Source organism: Gasterosteus aculeatus, chromosome 17, assembly GCF_964276395.1.
Source record: "Gasterosteus aculeatus chromosome 17, fGasAcu3.hap1.1, whole genome shotgun sequence".
NCBI classification, from domain to species: Eukaryota; Metazoa; Chordata; class Actinopteri; order Perciformes; family Gasterosteidae; genus Gasterosteus; species Gasterosteus aculeatus.
Window position 1 is genome coordinate 20,266,663 of NC_135705.1, and position 17,084 is coordinate 20,283,746.

Genomic DNA, 17,084 nt, shown 5'->3' on the forward strand with positions numbered 1-17,084 from the left:
TTTGTTGCATTGCAGCACTGTATCAATTACACTGAACGTTTTAAGCACATATGAAATCTGCAAATCTGTTGTTAATACGATCTAATGGGTTAAACATATGACCTGCATGACGAAGTGAGTGGTGATTCTTTCAAAACCAATTTTGGAAACTCGTGAAAGTTTTGCCAAGTGTGACATAGTTTGGGAAATTCCAAGACAACATAAGTCGACCAAACGTGAGTGTGACTAACACAAAATGCTCCGTGTGAGGACACACAGCAAGAGTGAAGTTATGCAAAGGGGCCCGGGGCCGAGGTTTAACGCTCTGAGTCAAACCCTAAACTCTGAGTTGATTTACGCTGAGATGTGAGACCTCTAAACGGACCCCTGGAGATGTAGTTCACACTGTCCACTATCAGGTCTTATACCGTTAATAATCCAGCCTGCACACACTCGGACAGCGTCTGTTTGCTGCTCATTTCTTTGACATTTCTACATCGTCCTCCTTGATCTTACTGTCATCATCTGAATGTGTCGCTAACTGCTGCGGATCGCGTTGTGGTGCAGTCCTGCCCCCCTGAGGCCGAAGGCGGTACGGCACAGGCACCAGGACGTCATCTCCCATGAGGAAAGCCCCTCTGATGCAACAATGTTTCTAATAAAGTGCACTTTTAGGAAAAACAACAACTGAATGGCTCCGAGTGTTTTAGTTCGTATCCCCTCGGGGGCCCCGCACTGTTTTGAAAAACAAAGATTCTTTTCATTCTTATTTGTATTTCATGAGGAATGGTGATGCCTTTTTTTAACCGTCTGAATTATGTTGGTGTTTTCCAAACTAGTTCCACCTCGTGACACGCATTCTCATTTAGTCTCATTTAGTTGTCTATTTACTTCATTTTGAAACTCAGTTCTCCACAAATGTGATGTTTTGCTTGCTTTTCAGTGACTGTCTCTCCACACATGTTATTCCAGCAAGGCCTAAATATAAACACAAAACCGTTATTATTTTACTCTGTATTCTCCCTCTTTACGTCCCAAATCCGAATGAAAACTGATTGGATGTCAGAAACATTAAGCGTATCTTTTTTTATCGAACACTATATCGGTTGTGTGCAATATGTCCCCTTCAAGTTAATGATGAGTACCGTGTTACTAAAAAGCAAATCTACAAAACTCTCAATTACGAATGACAGTTTTCAAAGTGTAGTACGCAAACATGTGACACCAAAGCGTGGAAAGTAGAGCAGCTGAGCACACAAGGAATGAGCTGCTTAACAGAGCCAGCAATACATGTTTTATACTCACACACTGTAAAGACCTACATACATAATATATGGCGGAGCAGGAAATGGAGGAAAACTCATTTAAAAACCTCTCTGCTCTCTTGGCTCCTGTTATATACTGACTTACATCAGAAAGAGGGCATTATTTTAGTTTTTCCTGTGTGCAAGTGAGGGTTTCAGGACAGGATGTGGCTGTAAAGCCCTCTGAGGCCAATTTGTAATTTGCAATTTGGGGTTAATACAATAAAATCACTGGAATTGAAAAAGCAGACGTTATAACGAGATTTTTGCTTTTCCAGCCACCGATATATCAGAGACAAATATAAACAATTATAAAATGAAGTATTGACAACGATGGAGGGGGGACATGTGATACTGACGATGCTCCGGCGGTTAAGTGATGGGAGGACACAGATGGCCAAAGCACCCTGTGGTCCCACTGTGGGATAATTCATGTCTCTTTCCTTGAGGCCAGAAGAGCTTCAAGGACGTGATACCACTGACTTGAAGACAGAGACGCAAGTGTTTTCCCTCAGTTCAAACTATTCCCTTCAAGATTTGACCACAATTTACACCATTGACTCTGACAGTGGATGCGATTTCATTTAATTGCGCTGTTCAATGAGTCGTGTGAATCTTCCAATACCGGTGGAGGTTAACAGCAGTTAACACGCCTCCTTCGGTACATTAATGGCTCCAAATGAATTTGAACTGGGTTGTGAAACGACGCAGCGGGGGACCAGAGAGACGCCCACAGCGCCCTCCTGCTCATTACAGCCAGGTCTTTGATGTCTGCGGACGGTTTGCTCACCGCTGTTCGGGACGGTTTGGGATGATGTGTCACATTTACCTCCTCTGAGGACGGGAGGTTTTCGGGATCGGCTTGTTTGTCAGCAGAATCTCAAAGCTGATTCAGGTGTTATTTTTCCCTGTTTTGGGGGGGATTTGGTATTTGGCCTTAGAATGCAGTTTGGTGTTTGGTTAATGTCTGGTTTTATTTTGTAGTTTCTTGCCTCTGTTCTCCCTGGGCCGTGTCACTTCCTGCCTTGTCCTGTCGTCCCCTGTGATTGTCTGTCATGTCGTGATTGTTTCCACCTGTGTCCAATCACCTGCACCTCCCCAGTGTATTTAAGCCATGTGTGTCTGTTGTCACTTGTCGCCTCATTGTTCAATGTATGGAAGTCCACGTCCACGGTCTTGTTTTTGTTCTGGTTCTGGTTCCTGTCCCCGTTTTTGCCCCTTGGCCTTTTGCTTTTGAAAACCTTTTGACGATTAAAGTCGATTTTGTTTCCTGAGTCCTGCCTTTTTCCCCACGCAACTTCCGTGACACATTCTCTGCGTGGCCTTTCCAGATCAATATTGTTTTTTAGTTTTCCCCCCCTTATTACTGACGTGGTTCAGTCTTTAACCATTGCTGGCAGCGCCATGAGGCACTGCTTAAGCACGACGTACAGCTCAGGCATATGGGTGTAACCGCTTTGATCATGCGCTTAAGTATTGGATATGAATATTTTGATCTGATGATGTTGCCAAAAGAAAAGTCAATGTAACGTATCCCTGCTCAGTGGGATCAAGCCCCCAGGAAGCGCGCAATTACACATTGCAGCAAAACTGTTGCAACATTCTCATTCATTTTTTAATGATGTTGGGCCCCAAAACCCTTTTTCATTCACCCTTTTCGTTTTACATTGGGAGAAGACCTCTGCAAATCAGCAGACTTTTCCACCGACCTAAAGACTTATTTAAACCGTTGGGTCTTAAACGTTTTGAAATGCGCTGATAGCTGGATCGAAAGTGGATTAAATATTCTGTTTGCGAGAACGATGTTCAGGCTGGACCAAGAGTTGGGAGCAGAAATGTTAACGTTTGGTTTCTAATGGATTGCATCTCCCGGGTGGAAGTCCCGTGTTGGTTTGACTTGATTCATTGGCCTCCACTCCAGGCCGCCTGTGTTTTGCTCTTCACGCCCTCTGACTTCCTCCTTCTGATAGTGAGTGCGGCATCATGGCCGCCAATAACGCCCATCCATTCGGTTAATAGAATTCAAAGTGGGTCAACATTTTCAACCTCACTGTTGAATAAGTCACAGGCTCTGCAAAGTCAATCTGATTCATCCTCTGGGAATCACGACCCATGAGCCCATCAATCTGGTAGATGAAGAGACGTTGTGCTGCTCACACCAAATGAAAAGTCAGAGCATCCTTTGGTAATTCTTCCTGTGGGTGACATGAATATCTCTGCCAACCTTAGACCGTTATCAGGACTTTTATGTTTGGATCAAAGCAGTGGACTACACGAATGATGAGAAATATGAATAATATATTTCAAATTCATGTTGCTCTATGTGGAACATTCTATCACTTGCTGCATTAAGACAAACCCCAAGTGTGTGGTTTTGTCTTAGCAGCGTTTCTAAATCAGAACAATTTCCCAAATAAAATAATATTTCAATAGAGTAGGCTTATTGTTTCACGCCGTACATTAGAGAAGGACACTGCAGGGCCCCCAAACAGCGGAACTGGAGAAGAATCATGAAAGAGCCTCAGCCTCTTATTGACAGGCTTCCTCCCACTGAGGTTGTAAACTGGTCGGTGCATCAGCCAGCGGGAAAAGTGCAGTGAATATCAATCAGGCAACTCCAGCAGAGGGCCGGCAGCGTGAACGCTGACCGTGGGTGACAGAGACGCGTAGAGAAAGGCTGGTGGGAGGTGGATTGATTTCTTTTTTCAATCAGATGCAGTTGGCAATAACTCTGCACTGTGGAGAATCGACTGACTTTCACTTCTGACGGTTTGCTTTGTGAAGATTTACGGCTAATGTCCCGATCTATGAGCTGTTATGCAAATGTCAGTTTTATCCAAAGATTATAATCCGAATTTTGATCACGGGTGATCATTTTCTGTCATTTTGTCTTTAATAACTATGTTAAGTTATGTGAGAGAAAAGTATAAATACATTCTTATTTTTCGACGGTTGAATTCCTAACAGCTGAAAGGAAATATCCCGTCTTTAGCTGCTAAATGCTCCCTTGTGTCCACCAGCTTGTTGTCTTTTGCTGGACGAGTAGTCATGTGACTAACTATTCATGTATAATCATCAATATTAACGTCTGAACCTTCGCAGGAAGACGGAAGTGATCTACGAATGCATGAGTGTCAATGCAATTTATCAGAGTTTTTACATTCCTGTATCATATCATCTCCATGTCAACATTTTGCATTTAGATTAACAAGTGCTGCAGCTCGTGGCGTAGTGGAGGTTAGTTAGAGAGATAACGCATGAAACTTTCCCTTCCTTAATAACAACGCTGGTTGGCAAACGAATGTGTGACTTGGAGATATTGTCTGAATTTGTGTCTGCTGAGCAAAGTCTACGTCGGTGCAGCGGAGATGATGGCGGCCTCACATCAATGGTTCAGTGTGCTGGGCATAAAAGAAGCAATGTGCCCCAGAGAGAAGGGCTGCCTGTGCCCCAGCACCACGCAGCTGTGGGACCCGGGCAGCCGTCCACGCCCTCCGCCCCCTGCGCACACTGTTAGTCCGACCTCCGAGGCCAAAACGATCAAATAATGAAGGGCTGCACTGGAAATACATCCGCTGTTGCAATGCGACGCTGGACATAGTTACAGAGCCAAGTGGTGCTTGTGCAACTTTCTAACCCTTGTTTGGATTGCCGCCCTCTGACACACAGGGAACAGCCGTGAGGGTGGGAGATGTGGTTTTTTTTGTGTATTTGAGGAGTTGAAGAGTTGTTTTGTCCGATTATCGCGTGTTTGAAAGTTCCGTCATCCTTGAAATCAGTTTTTTGCAGAGCCGTCGCTCTTCATTTTAGACTCTCTGAGCGCACTGAGTTCTTAATCAGAGTCCGTCTCCGTGGGAAGAAGCATGCGGTTCAATGTAACCATTACTTTTTCTATTATGTCTGTGTGTGTGCACACTTACTGGGACCACTTACATCATCCATTAGCCATCCAGCACACGCAGTGCTGACAGTAAACAAGCACCTCATGCATATTGGCAGATTATTAATGTATAGTGGAGGGCACAACATTTTACAACAGTTTATGATTTGGGTCTTTGCTCATATGAATAAATACATACATACATGTATGTCTGAATACATCTGTGTATGTGTATTTTCATGCAAACCAAACTGTATTCATGGGTACAATACGAATCCTAATCATTATCTTTTCTTGTCGGTCTGCTTTTCAAGTATTCTCTTGCTCTGACATATTTGGAAGATTCTTTATTCTCTTTATTTTGGTGCCTCACAATGTCCCTGGAGAGCAAAGCCGTTGCTGCGGTCAGTGGACTGTTGTTGTTGTTGTTGTTGTTATGATAACCACATGTGGGCGGGGGCCTCAGGATGCCACGGCTGGTTTCCTGTGCAGCTGTGAAGGGAGCGCGGCTGCCTTCTGCAATCATTGGACCTTTCCAGACACGCATGCTTAACGGAGCCTGACGGGTCGGTTCCCCTCTGGCCCCTGATGCTGCACAGATACTGTACGTGTTGGGCGAGGCTACGGGATGAAAACAAATAGGGAATCAACTCTTGGGTTTCTCAGGTGTTTTAAATGAGCAAAGATTGGAAAAAAAAAAACACCATCGCTCCAGTGGTTTGACAAAAATACACTGAATTTAAAAAATGTTATTTTTCAAATGTTTTATTATCTTTTAAATATTAAGGATCGGCGGTGAGGTGTTATCATTCAAGGTCTTGCATTCAAGGGCTAATTTGTTTTAATGCTATACTATTAATCATTGTGTCAACGCATGGGGGTCGCCATCTCCGGTTGGAAATTTGAAGCCCGGATATCCATCAAAGCACATCGTGTCTTTTATTCCTTTTGTTTTCGTCCGGGAAGGACCAAACTTGAAACGTGACCTTTTATCGTTGTAGCCACAGCACTTTTCCACCGCCGGCGGGCAGAGGTCACTCGGGCCGGAGCAAACAGAGAGAAGGAAGTAGCCGCGTCCCGGCCAACGGAGCGCCGACAGGGGAAGAGACAGGATGCTCCAGCTCGCTGATTCTCTTCATAAAACACGATAACTCACACGGACGGCTCTACTTCATCATTTCACACCACTGTTTGTCACATAGGGAGGAACGTTCAGAAGGGATGTGATTCACCTCAATGGTAGCGGCTCTTTATGGGTATTGTGTAACTGAATGATTAGTTCTAGTGGAGTTAATTGGCTGAAAAGAGGATTTTATTCTTATTCTAGGGCGGCAAGGCAACTTAAGGGGTGAACAGAGGCCTTGACCAGAATTTCATTGCAAATATTTCAGCCTTTGTGAAGAATCAAAAGTGGTCACTCATCTAACATATTGACAAAAGTTCATGCATGATGCTTTAGCATTTAGAACTAGCTTAAATGATCCTCGGAAGCACGTGGAACCCCAAAGGACATATTAAATCTATAATTAAAAAATATATATTTCAAGAAAATGTATTCAGGTTTTTCTTGTCACTGTACCCATCCTCCAATTTCCCCCCTAAAATCTGATAATTCAATTCAATTGGGAAAATATTGGAGTTTATTTTTTGTGCGTTGTTGCCGTTAGCAATTTTAGCACTATTAGCACTGTTAGCTTCTAGCCACAAGCTTAGCCATCGCCATGTAGCGAGACATGTGAAGGCATAAGATATGCTTTGAATTGCAAATTTAGCACCTTTTAAAATGATGCTATTAATGCTACTTAGCTTGCAAACTAAACCATTGACCAACTAGTCTATCTTTGTGTTTGAGATCAAACTGATCAACTACGCCTTGGTATGTTTTATGTTAATTTCGGTATTTCTTAATTTCAAGATCGCAGCTAATTAAGCTGTAGTTGTGGCTGGAGGGTGTAATGGCCGACCAAGCCATTGGCTAAAACATACCACCAAGGTTTTATGAGCTAACATGGTCCTGATTTCATATGTATTCTCTTGGCCGCCTGTAATGGTTCATTTAGAGCCAGTTTATTTTTGACACTCTTCAAAGTCAGAGTGCCTGCAGTGCCCATCAGGATGAGTGCGAGCACCTGTCTCTCTTTGTGTTCTTCATGTGGTCTTTTAACCACCTGCTTTTACCTTCTTTCCAACCAGTGCGTGCCAGGAAAGAAGGCTGTGCAGGTGAGATGGGAGATGAGGCGAATTAAATAATGATGATGTTTACGTCCTATTTGAAAAACGTCATCGCAGGCAGCATATTGCAGCAAAACAAGCGGCACCACCTCGGCTTCACTTTGAGTAATTTATGTCTTTGTCTAGCAGCCCTCAGCTAACGGCGGACGCCGGTAGAGTTGAAAAAGCCCCTCAGAACGATCTCACATCGATTTTTGGTGAAAGAAATGGTCCGCTCAAATTTTGGGGAGCACCCCCCCGAGAGGCCGCGGAAGGCACATTATGTGCAACCAGGATTTATTTTTTTCGTGGTTTCAGCGTTTTTTTCTGTCTGCACTGCTTCCGCTGTCCTGCCAAGAGGATGTTAGCCTGAAGATGGAAAAACATGAAAAGACGCTTCATTATTAAACGTCTTTAAAGTTATTATAATTATAGTAATAATGAGTTTTCACTTGTATGTTCTTGAGGAATACATGCTATTTATAACAGTGGTGTCAAACCCTTTGGCACAATTAAAACCTCATGCTGTATGTTCTCATGCTGAGATCGGAAGTGTGGATTCTCTTCTTTAATGGGGGCCTCGCAGACGCCGTTTTATGTAGCTCGGTCAATGAAAGAGTCTTAAAGGTCAGACTCTGGGAAAATGAAAAAAATACACAGAATGGTGAGCAAAAAAAGAAAGGCCTTTTACGTGGAAGGATACGTGACGTAGATGCTGCAGAGAAAAAGAGCTCTCTTGACAGGTTTGATGAGAAAGAAGGAAAGAGGATGTGAATCATGTGGCTTTTCATATATTTTCACAGACAAAAGGCCAGCTGAACACCTGTGACTTTATGCAGCTATAATTGGGAGCCCCCCCCCCTTTTTAATCAGCCTCTTTGGTGACTAGATGTTCCGCTTTGTTCATCAGCTGGCCGCATCCTTTGCCTGGATGTTTTTTTGTTGGTTTATGAGAGATGTGGATGCTTAAAGCTGAAAGGCACTGAAATAACCTGGGTGACAAAAAAGCAATTTATTGAGAGACCCAAAACTATCCAATCAAAAAAAAACTGGGGGGTCGGGAACATTCCTCAGCAATTTTACTCCATATTGACATGATAGCGTCGACAGATGTGGATGTATCCATGCTTTCCACATTCTGACCCCACCGCCTGGATGCTGCAGCTGAAATCAACACCCATCAGACCAGGCAACGTTTTTCTAATCTTTTGTTGTCCATTTTTGGTGAGCCCGTGTGAATTGTAGCCTCAGTTTCCTGCTGACAGGAGTGGCCCCTGGTGTGATCTTCTGATCTTCTGTAGCCCGTCTTCTCCAGGGATCCACGTGTTACGCGTTCAGAGACGGTTGCGTGGATCAGCAGTTAGTTTGTGACATACAGACCAGAACTTCAGCAAGTTGTCTTGACCACGTCTACGCGCCTGTACGCATTGAGTTGCGGCCGTGTGATTGGCTGATTAGTGTTAATAAGCAATTGTTAGTGTACCTAATAATAAAGCGTCTGATCTTATATGATCGAGGCGTCAGAAATGGGAGTCAAATGGGAGTTTTTAACAAAATGTCACAGATTTACGACTGCTGAGGGTAAACATGAACATTTTGTATAATACCTCCTTTATATGATGTCAAAAATTCAAACTGAAAATAGTGACGGTGAAAAAATTGGGTTTTAACAAAGAGACCAGAGAGCAGAAGATAATAAGTGTGGAAAACATTCTACACAATGCCCTGTGGCTCTGGAAGGCAAATGCACATTCGATCATTGCATAATGGAAGAGACAAAACTAAATATCTGTGGTTCTGCTGCAGCAGATTTGATCGTACTGTCGATGTTGTTTTCAAAGCTGTCCATGTGTCACAGTAATGAAATGCCAAATCAATGAAGATGCCACTTGACTCAATAGTTTAATGGTATATTTAATCACTGATAGATTTGCAGTGAGCACAAACCAGCCGACGCACATTAAACCTGCAGCAGTGCCGACCTGGGATTAATGGCCTTTGCTTGTTAATCCAGCATTAATGGCACTAGACTGGATAAATAAAACCACATGGGCTTGTAATGAGTTTGAATGTTGTGTATATGGCCTAACATTACTGTAAATACTGTACATTAGTAATACAGCCGTCTTAGTGTATCACTGTAGTCCGAGCTTTAGAAAGGGACTGACAGTGATTAAACTCAGCAACAGCAACCCTCTAATCAGTTAATCAGTGGTTTACATTACGTCAAACAGCAGGCTTTTCAAAATAAAACATTTACCACACACGCACTACGGGACACGATACCTCTCTATTACTGCTTTTTCTCCTTTTGTGCCGACAAAAAGAATACAAATACAACACAACAGCGACTGTGTAGCGAAGGGTGATTGTGACAGAAACCCGGATGCTTTTCTTTTCCAAACTGCTTCATCCAGAGCAAGAAAGAGAGTCCACATACTTGAACGGCGTGAACGTGAAACATCAGCCGCTGGCACGTGAACGCGGCGTGACGTCATCAGCGCCGGCGTGTTCCTGCGCGTTTCTTCTACCGGAGCACTTGTTGACCGACGTGGAACGCGCTTGGTTTTTATTTATTTACTCCTTTTGCGGGAAAAGACCCCCTCGTCTCTCTTCTTCACGCCCCCCCCCCCCCCCCACGCCGTTACGCGTGCGCGCGCGCGCGTGTCCCTGCGCCCTCCCCTCCTCGCCCGTGCGCCTCCCTCACTGCATCCGACAGCGTCCCTCCCTCTTTCTCTCCTCCTCCTCCTCCTTGTCCTTCTCTCATTAGGCTTCTCCACCGGCAGAACACCGACAAGCTCCAGGCCCCCCCTCCCCCCGCCCCCCCACCGCCCGCCCGCCCGGTCGGTCCCCCTCCCGTGACCGGAGAACAAACGCGGAGCAGCCGAGAGAGCAGGATTCACCTGCGCACCCCATCCATGGTCCTCCCCTGGATGTCCGCCTGCCAGGAAGGGTATGTTGGAATATTATTACCCCCCCTCTCCCCTCTCCCCCCCCCGCTGGTTGGCTCGATGTCGTCTAAAGCCCGGGCTTTAACGTTTCCCTTCCCCTCCCTCCATGATGACGGGTTTCTGCTGCATATTCTCTGTGTTTGTGTGCGATTGCGCGTCGCCGCTGCGGTGGGAACAACAATAAACGCGTTCATGTGTCCATGTTAGAGCCGCGCGTGGACTTTGCCCGCGGGGTTCCGTCTCCGAGTTGTTGGGTCCTTCTGTGCGCACTTACTGGTCCAGTGTTGACAAACCAACCGGGCTGCTGAATTACACCCCCCCCCCCCCCCCCCATCACCCCCCTCACCCCATCAGCACCACCACTACGCCAGGATCAGCCGCTCCGCAGACCACGTGATGCTCTAACAGCTTATTTTAGAAAATAGAAACGAAAAAAAAAGGGGAAAAGTTGCTCTGTTTGTGTCTCAACGTCTCAGGACCAACTGGATCCCCTTTGAAGTCTGTGGGCGACACACCCACCTCTAATTATGCAACAGCCGACAGATGCACACTGAGACACACACACACACACACACACACACACACAGTCGGTGCTGCCATCGTCACACCGTCTCTTGCAAACACCACCCCGGTTCGCCCACACCAACTGAAACTAAACGTGTAGTCTGGTGGACGGTCTTCGCCTGTCCTCCGGCGTGGACATTTGTGGAGACGTCGCGCCCTTGGACCCTCGGACCAGAAGCCGCTCCAATGCTTTTTACCAGTGCAAAGGGGTCGTGGGGGGGCTTGACTCCACGGGGGATGGACTCGACGGTTGGAGCGCCCCCCCCCCCGCCGTCCCCCCCCCTAACTATTTCTCTGCCTATTACATTGAGTCGTTTAGTCAGTTCTGACAATCCTTGGCAGTTCCAGTTCGTCCTGTCGGCCCCCAGTGTCCCTGCACCGGGGGGGGGGGACCACAACTCTTTGGTCACGTTCTTCCTCCGGGGGCCTCACGTGCACTCAGCCGGCAGCCCTGGTAGTAACTCTGCCGGCCAGCTGATCCCCCCCCCGGAGCCATTTCCTCAACCCAGCGGCGGCTGCGACCAACCCGCCTCATCGATTGTGTGTGGCGGTTTCCTTTGGTTGGTGTTGACGTTGTACAACAGTGTCTCGCTGCTTGTGTGCACACGTTTTTGTTTGTGCGTGTGTGCAGAGGCCCGGGGGCTCATGCTGCTTACCACCATTTGCAATTCAAAACGAGCGATGAGGCATCCAGCGAGGCCGAATCCGCCCCCCCAACCCCTCCCCCCATTGGAGACGAGTCATCGCTCGCGAGTTAACTCGGCCTTTTTTCTTCCGGACTCCTCTGTGGGGAAAAAGAGATCAGTTCCGTGGCCGCGGTGCATGAAGTGAGTGGGGGGGGGGGGGCACTTTACCTGAGTCATGGTTTATGCTGTAGCTCCTCGCACATGGAGCCACAGCAGGAATGTGTGGGGGTCACCCTGATGTTTTCATCGAGGACACGTGTGTGTGTGTGTGTGTGTGTTGTGCTTGTCATTGCTTTTGGCCCAGCTGGCTGCTCATTGGCTCGCCACGTTTTCTGTACACACACACACACACACACAGTGATTATTCGGACGGACCCGCCTGGGGTCAGGGTCAAGGGCCCAAAGTGCGTGGGGACCGACGGGCCTCCAACCAGCAAAACGTCCCCTACAGACTTGAAACGACCACAAAGATGCACACGGCTGCAGAGGGGCACGAGGGGGCCGAAAGATCTGCAAAGAGATTTAGACACAAAGCAACTGCACGGCGTCACAACGCGATGATAAAAGAGCCTTTTGAATGCGTCAGCCTCCAATTTCAACCCTCTCATATTATTATTATTATTTATGACACATCGTGTCATTGGCTCTCCATGATGTTGTTTTTAAGTATAATGGAATGCAGCATCATTCAAGTTCCGGACCCAACCTCAAGGGGCCGAGGTCGACACAGTCGAGTATCTCCACATAACGCATCACCCCGACATCCAACTCTGTGAATTAGGCTTTTATTTTGACCAAATCTGAATTTCTTATTGTTGTTACAGTTGAAGGACCACAGAAGAGGTTTTATTTAGTGTTTAGTCTTACTGCTGCAGTCGCTTTGACAGAAGCATATTGATTTGAATGTTTCCGACAGATTAAAATAATTACCCAAATCCTTGTCGATTTTGGCACCGAGGGGAAAGGCGTCTGTAACCTTTTCCCGTGAAAGGAAAAAGCCGGATGTCAGTGGGTTCTCATTGTCCACGGGGAACCATACACATGGGTGATAATAAAAAGTCAAGGCTCAACTGCGCTGACCTTTAGTCGCCAGTACTTCTCCATAGCATTTGTCAAACCCTCCCGGTCTAAATGCCAATCACCACACAAACCGCGTTTACACAGCGTGCGCCGACATCGATGCCCGATGACTGACGAGCAACACTGTGTCACTGAGTGATCTGCAGCTCGCCGTTCGTTCCCCTGTCATAAGGGCTTTTTACTTACTTCAGCTTTGGAATAATCAAAAGAAGTGACATTACGGCGGCTGAAGGCTGGATTCAGACCTGAACATGGAAGGCTCCTTTTGGGCTCCACGGTTCCTCCGCAGCACCGTGGCTGTGCGTCTGCTCGTGGGCTTCATAGTTTTCACGATGTGTTGCCTTCCTCAGGTTGCGTCATCCTGTCTGGCTGAGCAAAGAGGGGCTCTTTCATGCCACGAGGCAGCTCCTTCTCCCGATGCTCCTTCCCCACCTTCAGCTCCTCCGATGGGAAGCGTTACTTTGTCCTTCTGAAGGGGAGGCAGGGAGCTTTACAGCGGCTCAGCTTGCCTTAGCCTGATGATTACAGTGAGTCAGCAGTTTCCCCCCCCCCTCCCTCCCTCCCTCCCTCCCCCGTCTTTCGCATACCTCACTCGTCTCCCTCGCCCCCTCTCGACCGCAGCCTCCTTTGAACAAATCCCCATTGCCTCTAAAGGATGAGACTCGTTGTGTTGTTTTGTGGCTTCGGTCTGATTCTCTCTTTTCTGGCCTCCCCACAGTTACACGTATCAGCCAAAGTCAACAAGGAAGGAGAACAGTTGTCACTTCTTTTTTAGGGCCGTTTATTCCGCCGTCCTCTTTGTCTGTCGAGGAAAACTTTAGCTTCTCCAGCTTCGTTGGCTCCTTCCCACAAAACGAGCCAGCGGCCATTGTTTTCTTCGGGGGCCACTTTGCACTTGGCAATCATACATTTCCGCCTTTTGCACTCGGCAGTCGTGGAGGAAAGCTAATTGCGCCGCGGAGCCGTCCATCTCTCCCCGATGATTAGAGGGCGTGATCGCCTCACGCGGCGCAGAGAGCGGGCGAACGGTGGAGGAGCGGCGTGCGCAGGAGGTCGCTTGTAGTGCAAAGTATTTGTAAATGCATAAAAGGAGCCCTAAAAAGAGGATTAGAGAGGGATTAAAGTCCCCCCCCCACAAACTCACAATCGGGCCATGCATGCGGCTGCTGCTGAGGGAAATTGAGTTGATTTGCACACATGAGGCTGCAGGTGTTACGGTTCGTCCTCTGAGGACGACGTTCCCGTGGTAACGGGACTGTGATTAAAAATACATTCTGGTCGAGATCCGCTGCTCCGCTGAGGAAGTCGGGTGAACTTTGACCTCTGGCGTACGCCTTCGGCCGCTAATGGTAAAGGCGGTTCTGCACCGAAACGGCCAGGTGAGCAGGTGGGTGGAGCCTGCAGGTAGACTCTGTGTCAGCTCGCTTCTCTGCAGCAGCACCGCCTGTGGCTCCTAAACCGGTCCGACAGGTTGGAGGGCAGATCCAGGCAGAGCTCGCTGAGGACGAGCGCCCTGTGTTTCCCAGCCCAGGGAAGTATCGGCTGTACACAATGCGCACACACACGCTTGTTGTTCACCTGTTCCTGCCTTTTTCTGGCCTCTGCTCCCAAAGTGGCACGATAACATGTGTAACTATTTGGAACTAAAAGTCCTTAAAGTCTGAATAATACGCGGCAGGAAAAAATACGATGAACAAACGTAGCTTGTACCCTCTCTCCCTCTACACGCAGCATCGCACGGCTTCAAAACTAGTAAAAAAGCACACCTATTGGACGTATCAGCCCGTAACAGGCAGTGCTACGATCCTGTGATATGATGAACAATATGAACCCCAAACTCAAACGCAAATGGATAAATTGCTGGATCGCTTTTCAGGATTGCAGGTGATTTGATTTGGGCCAATCGACTAATCCATTAAGCAGCAGTTACAGTAGATATGAGGTGGAACATTAGATGGATTGAAAAGGCTTTTAAAATGTAATGGTGGAAGTTCTTCTTACAGACTGTTAAACAGAGCCGTTTTTCTCAAACTCGTTGTCTTTCTTGCGTTGTGGATATTTGGCACAGAGTCAAGATGGCGACAGGAACAGTTCTTTCTATTGGGTTTCTATGCAACAATAAGAAAGAGTAGAAAGAGTAGTATTTCTCCAGAAACGTCCCCCAATACTACACCATAATGACTATATCCAAAATAAGATGTGAGAAACATTATGAATCCAATGCAAAGCATTGTGGGTAATGTAAAGTACACACATTTAAAGGCTGCTACGTCCCTCTTCATCAGCATGCGTTTTCAAGTATGAAAGTATTCCTTTTCCTTTTTTCCCCCCATCTGTTCTGACCTGCAATCGTCTGCGCGGCGGATGTGTGAGGATGGACGTTATAATCATGCAGTATGCCACGATTTAATGCACGCCGCATTTTCAACGCCGTCTGCAGCGCGTACTGGGAGTAAAAAAGCAAAGGTGTGGGATGTGGATCACCGTCTTTTGACTTCTTTATAATCAAATCGACTGTCTCTCCGCAGAGGGTTCAAAAGTAAGAGTGCAAACACTGTCTTTTAATTCTTCTTCTTTGTCCTTTTTGAAGGCATTTATATGAAAAAGTAATACGTTTCATTCTCTAATCCTTGTGCGCGTCCTCGCCTGCACTGACACGGGCCGACCGCTGTGCATGGAGTAGAGAGGGAGCGCCGGGGGCCGCAGGGTTGGTGGTTCGAGCCCCGGCTGCTCCGGGTCCCCATGTTGAAGTGTCCCCGAGCAAGACACCCCAAACCCGCCTTTACAGCAGCAGCAGCATTTTCCTTCCTCGTGATCCATAACGGAGGTCCCCTGTCGCGGCCGTTTCAATGCTGAAATCTCAGCACGGCAGCGTTTGCCAAAACCCTCCACGGGCTCAGACGCCCGGCGCTGTCGCGCAGGAAGCCGCCCTCTTTCTGTCCCGTCCAGAGTAGCGGCGTGGGACACACGGATTCTGCCCGCTGCTCTGAATGCCCTGGAGTGGCGTCGAGGACTCTTTTCAGCCTTTAGTCTCCCCCCGTGCCCGTCCCCGTCTACACTTAAACGAATACCACCGAGTTCCTCGCTCAGCGTCTTTTCACTGACGCCAATAGCACAGCGGGCTCCCGTGGCTTCCTTTCAGCCGCTGATCCTAATAAGGAGATGAATGGTTCTATACAAACAGTGACACTGGGCCACGTGTGCTCGGGGGGGGGAAACGCCTGTTTAGGTCTTTCTCTTCCTCCGTAGGAAAACACAACACAACAATAGTTTGTTTAAGTGAAGGCCAGAAAGAAACGCAACAAGCTGAGCGAGCGATTGGGGAGTTGGATGTAATGCTGATAGTGTGACCACTGCAGGGGAATAACTGGCGAGACGAAGGTTGACTACAAATAGAAACAACAGCAGTAACATAATTCTGAATATGTGAAATAAGAAAATAAAGATCCACAAATAAAGCCCCCAAACAGCCAAATAGCTGGCTTCATTGCTAGTGTCTGTACGCAGTATGGGTCATACTCATGATTTACACAAACAGCCACAATAAACGACTAAATATCAGTTAGCTCGCCTGCTTCATGTTTCTTGAGACACGGCCACTTTTTAGCAATAATTTTTAGTTGTAGAAAATAAATGGATAAATCACATATAATTAAAGATAAGTAAGAAATGTTAAGACAAAAAATCACATTTGTAAATGTGTTTCCTTTTAATTTTAAAATAGAATAACAGCTTTTTTTCTCAACCTTCCTTATTTAACGCTGGGAAAATCGGCATAGAGCTTTTTACACCCACAGTGTGAGTTCTGCATTGTCGTCCTTATTATCTCATGGATATGTTCAGGATCTTCAGAAATGGAAAAGGAGTCCAAAATTCTAAAAGCGTGTCTTTTAGTTATTTCCGCAGCATCATATTGCGTTTAGTAAAGAGAGGATGAAATACAGTAATCTAAGAGTTCATTGGCTGGTAATTTAGATGTTTTCTTTGCTCTTACCTTCATTCAGTCGGCCGTGTCTGTTTCTCCTCAGGTTTTCTACAACGTTGACAATGTGAAAGGAAATAAGTTCTGTGCTGCAGTATGAAACGATCAATCGCTTATTGTCTTGTTTTTTTCTCCCAGCAGCCAGTTGGATGCTCTCACTGTTTCCCGTGTAAAGTGCTCTGCATTTGCATACGTTGCGCAACAGGACGTGAAATACATCATAGCTGCGATTATACATGTTTCTGCTCACACTTGATAGACGGCAGCATGTTTGCACACACGCTTTGCAGAGAATTAATCCGGGGTGGATCTTTTACACTGTTTTGCACCACAGAGATAAACCTAGTTCAAGCGTTTAGTCTCATCCGCTTCTGTCACAGCCAACAACAGCAGTCCAGATGTTGGTTTGTTCATGGGGTTGAACTCAATGCATCTGCTCATTTACTA

At 46.7% G+C, this 17,084-nt stretch overlaps 1 protein-coding gene across 11 annotated transcripts in view; it reads left to right on the top strand.

Annotated features, from left to right (window-relative positions):
- Positions 1–9,836: 9,836 nt before the first annotated feature.
- The window catches only part of LOC120834822 (band 4.1-like protein 1), a 47,239-nt gene continuing 39,991 nt past the window's right edge, over positions 9,837–17,084 (top strand). For 10 of the 11 annotated variants that reach the window (XM_040203110.2, XM_078091699.1, XM_078091700.1 and 7 more), the window contains exon 1: positions 9,837–10,327. The gene's annotated coding sequence lies outside the window, so the exon portion shown is untranslated. The remainder of the gene's footprint in view (positions 10,328–17,084) is intronic. The other variant, XM_078091698.1, reaches the window with a different exon arrangement.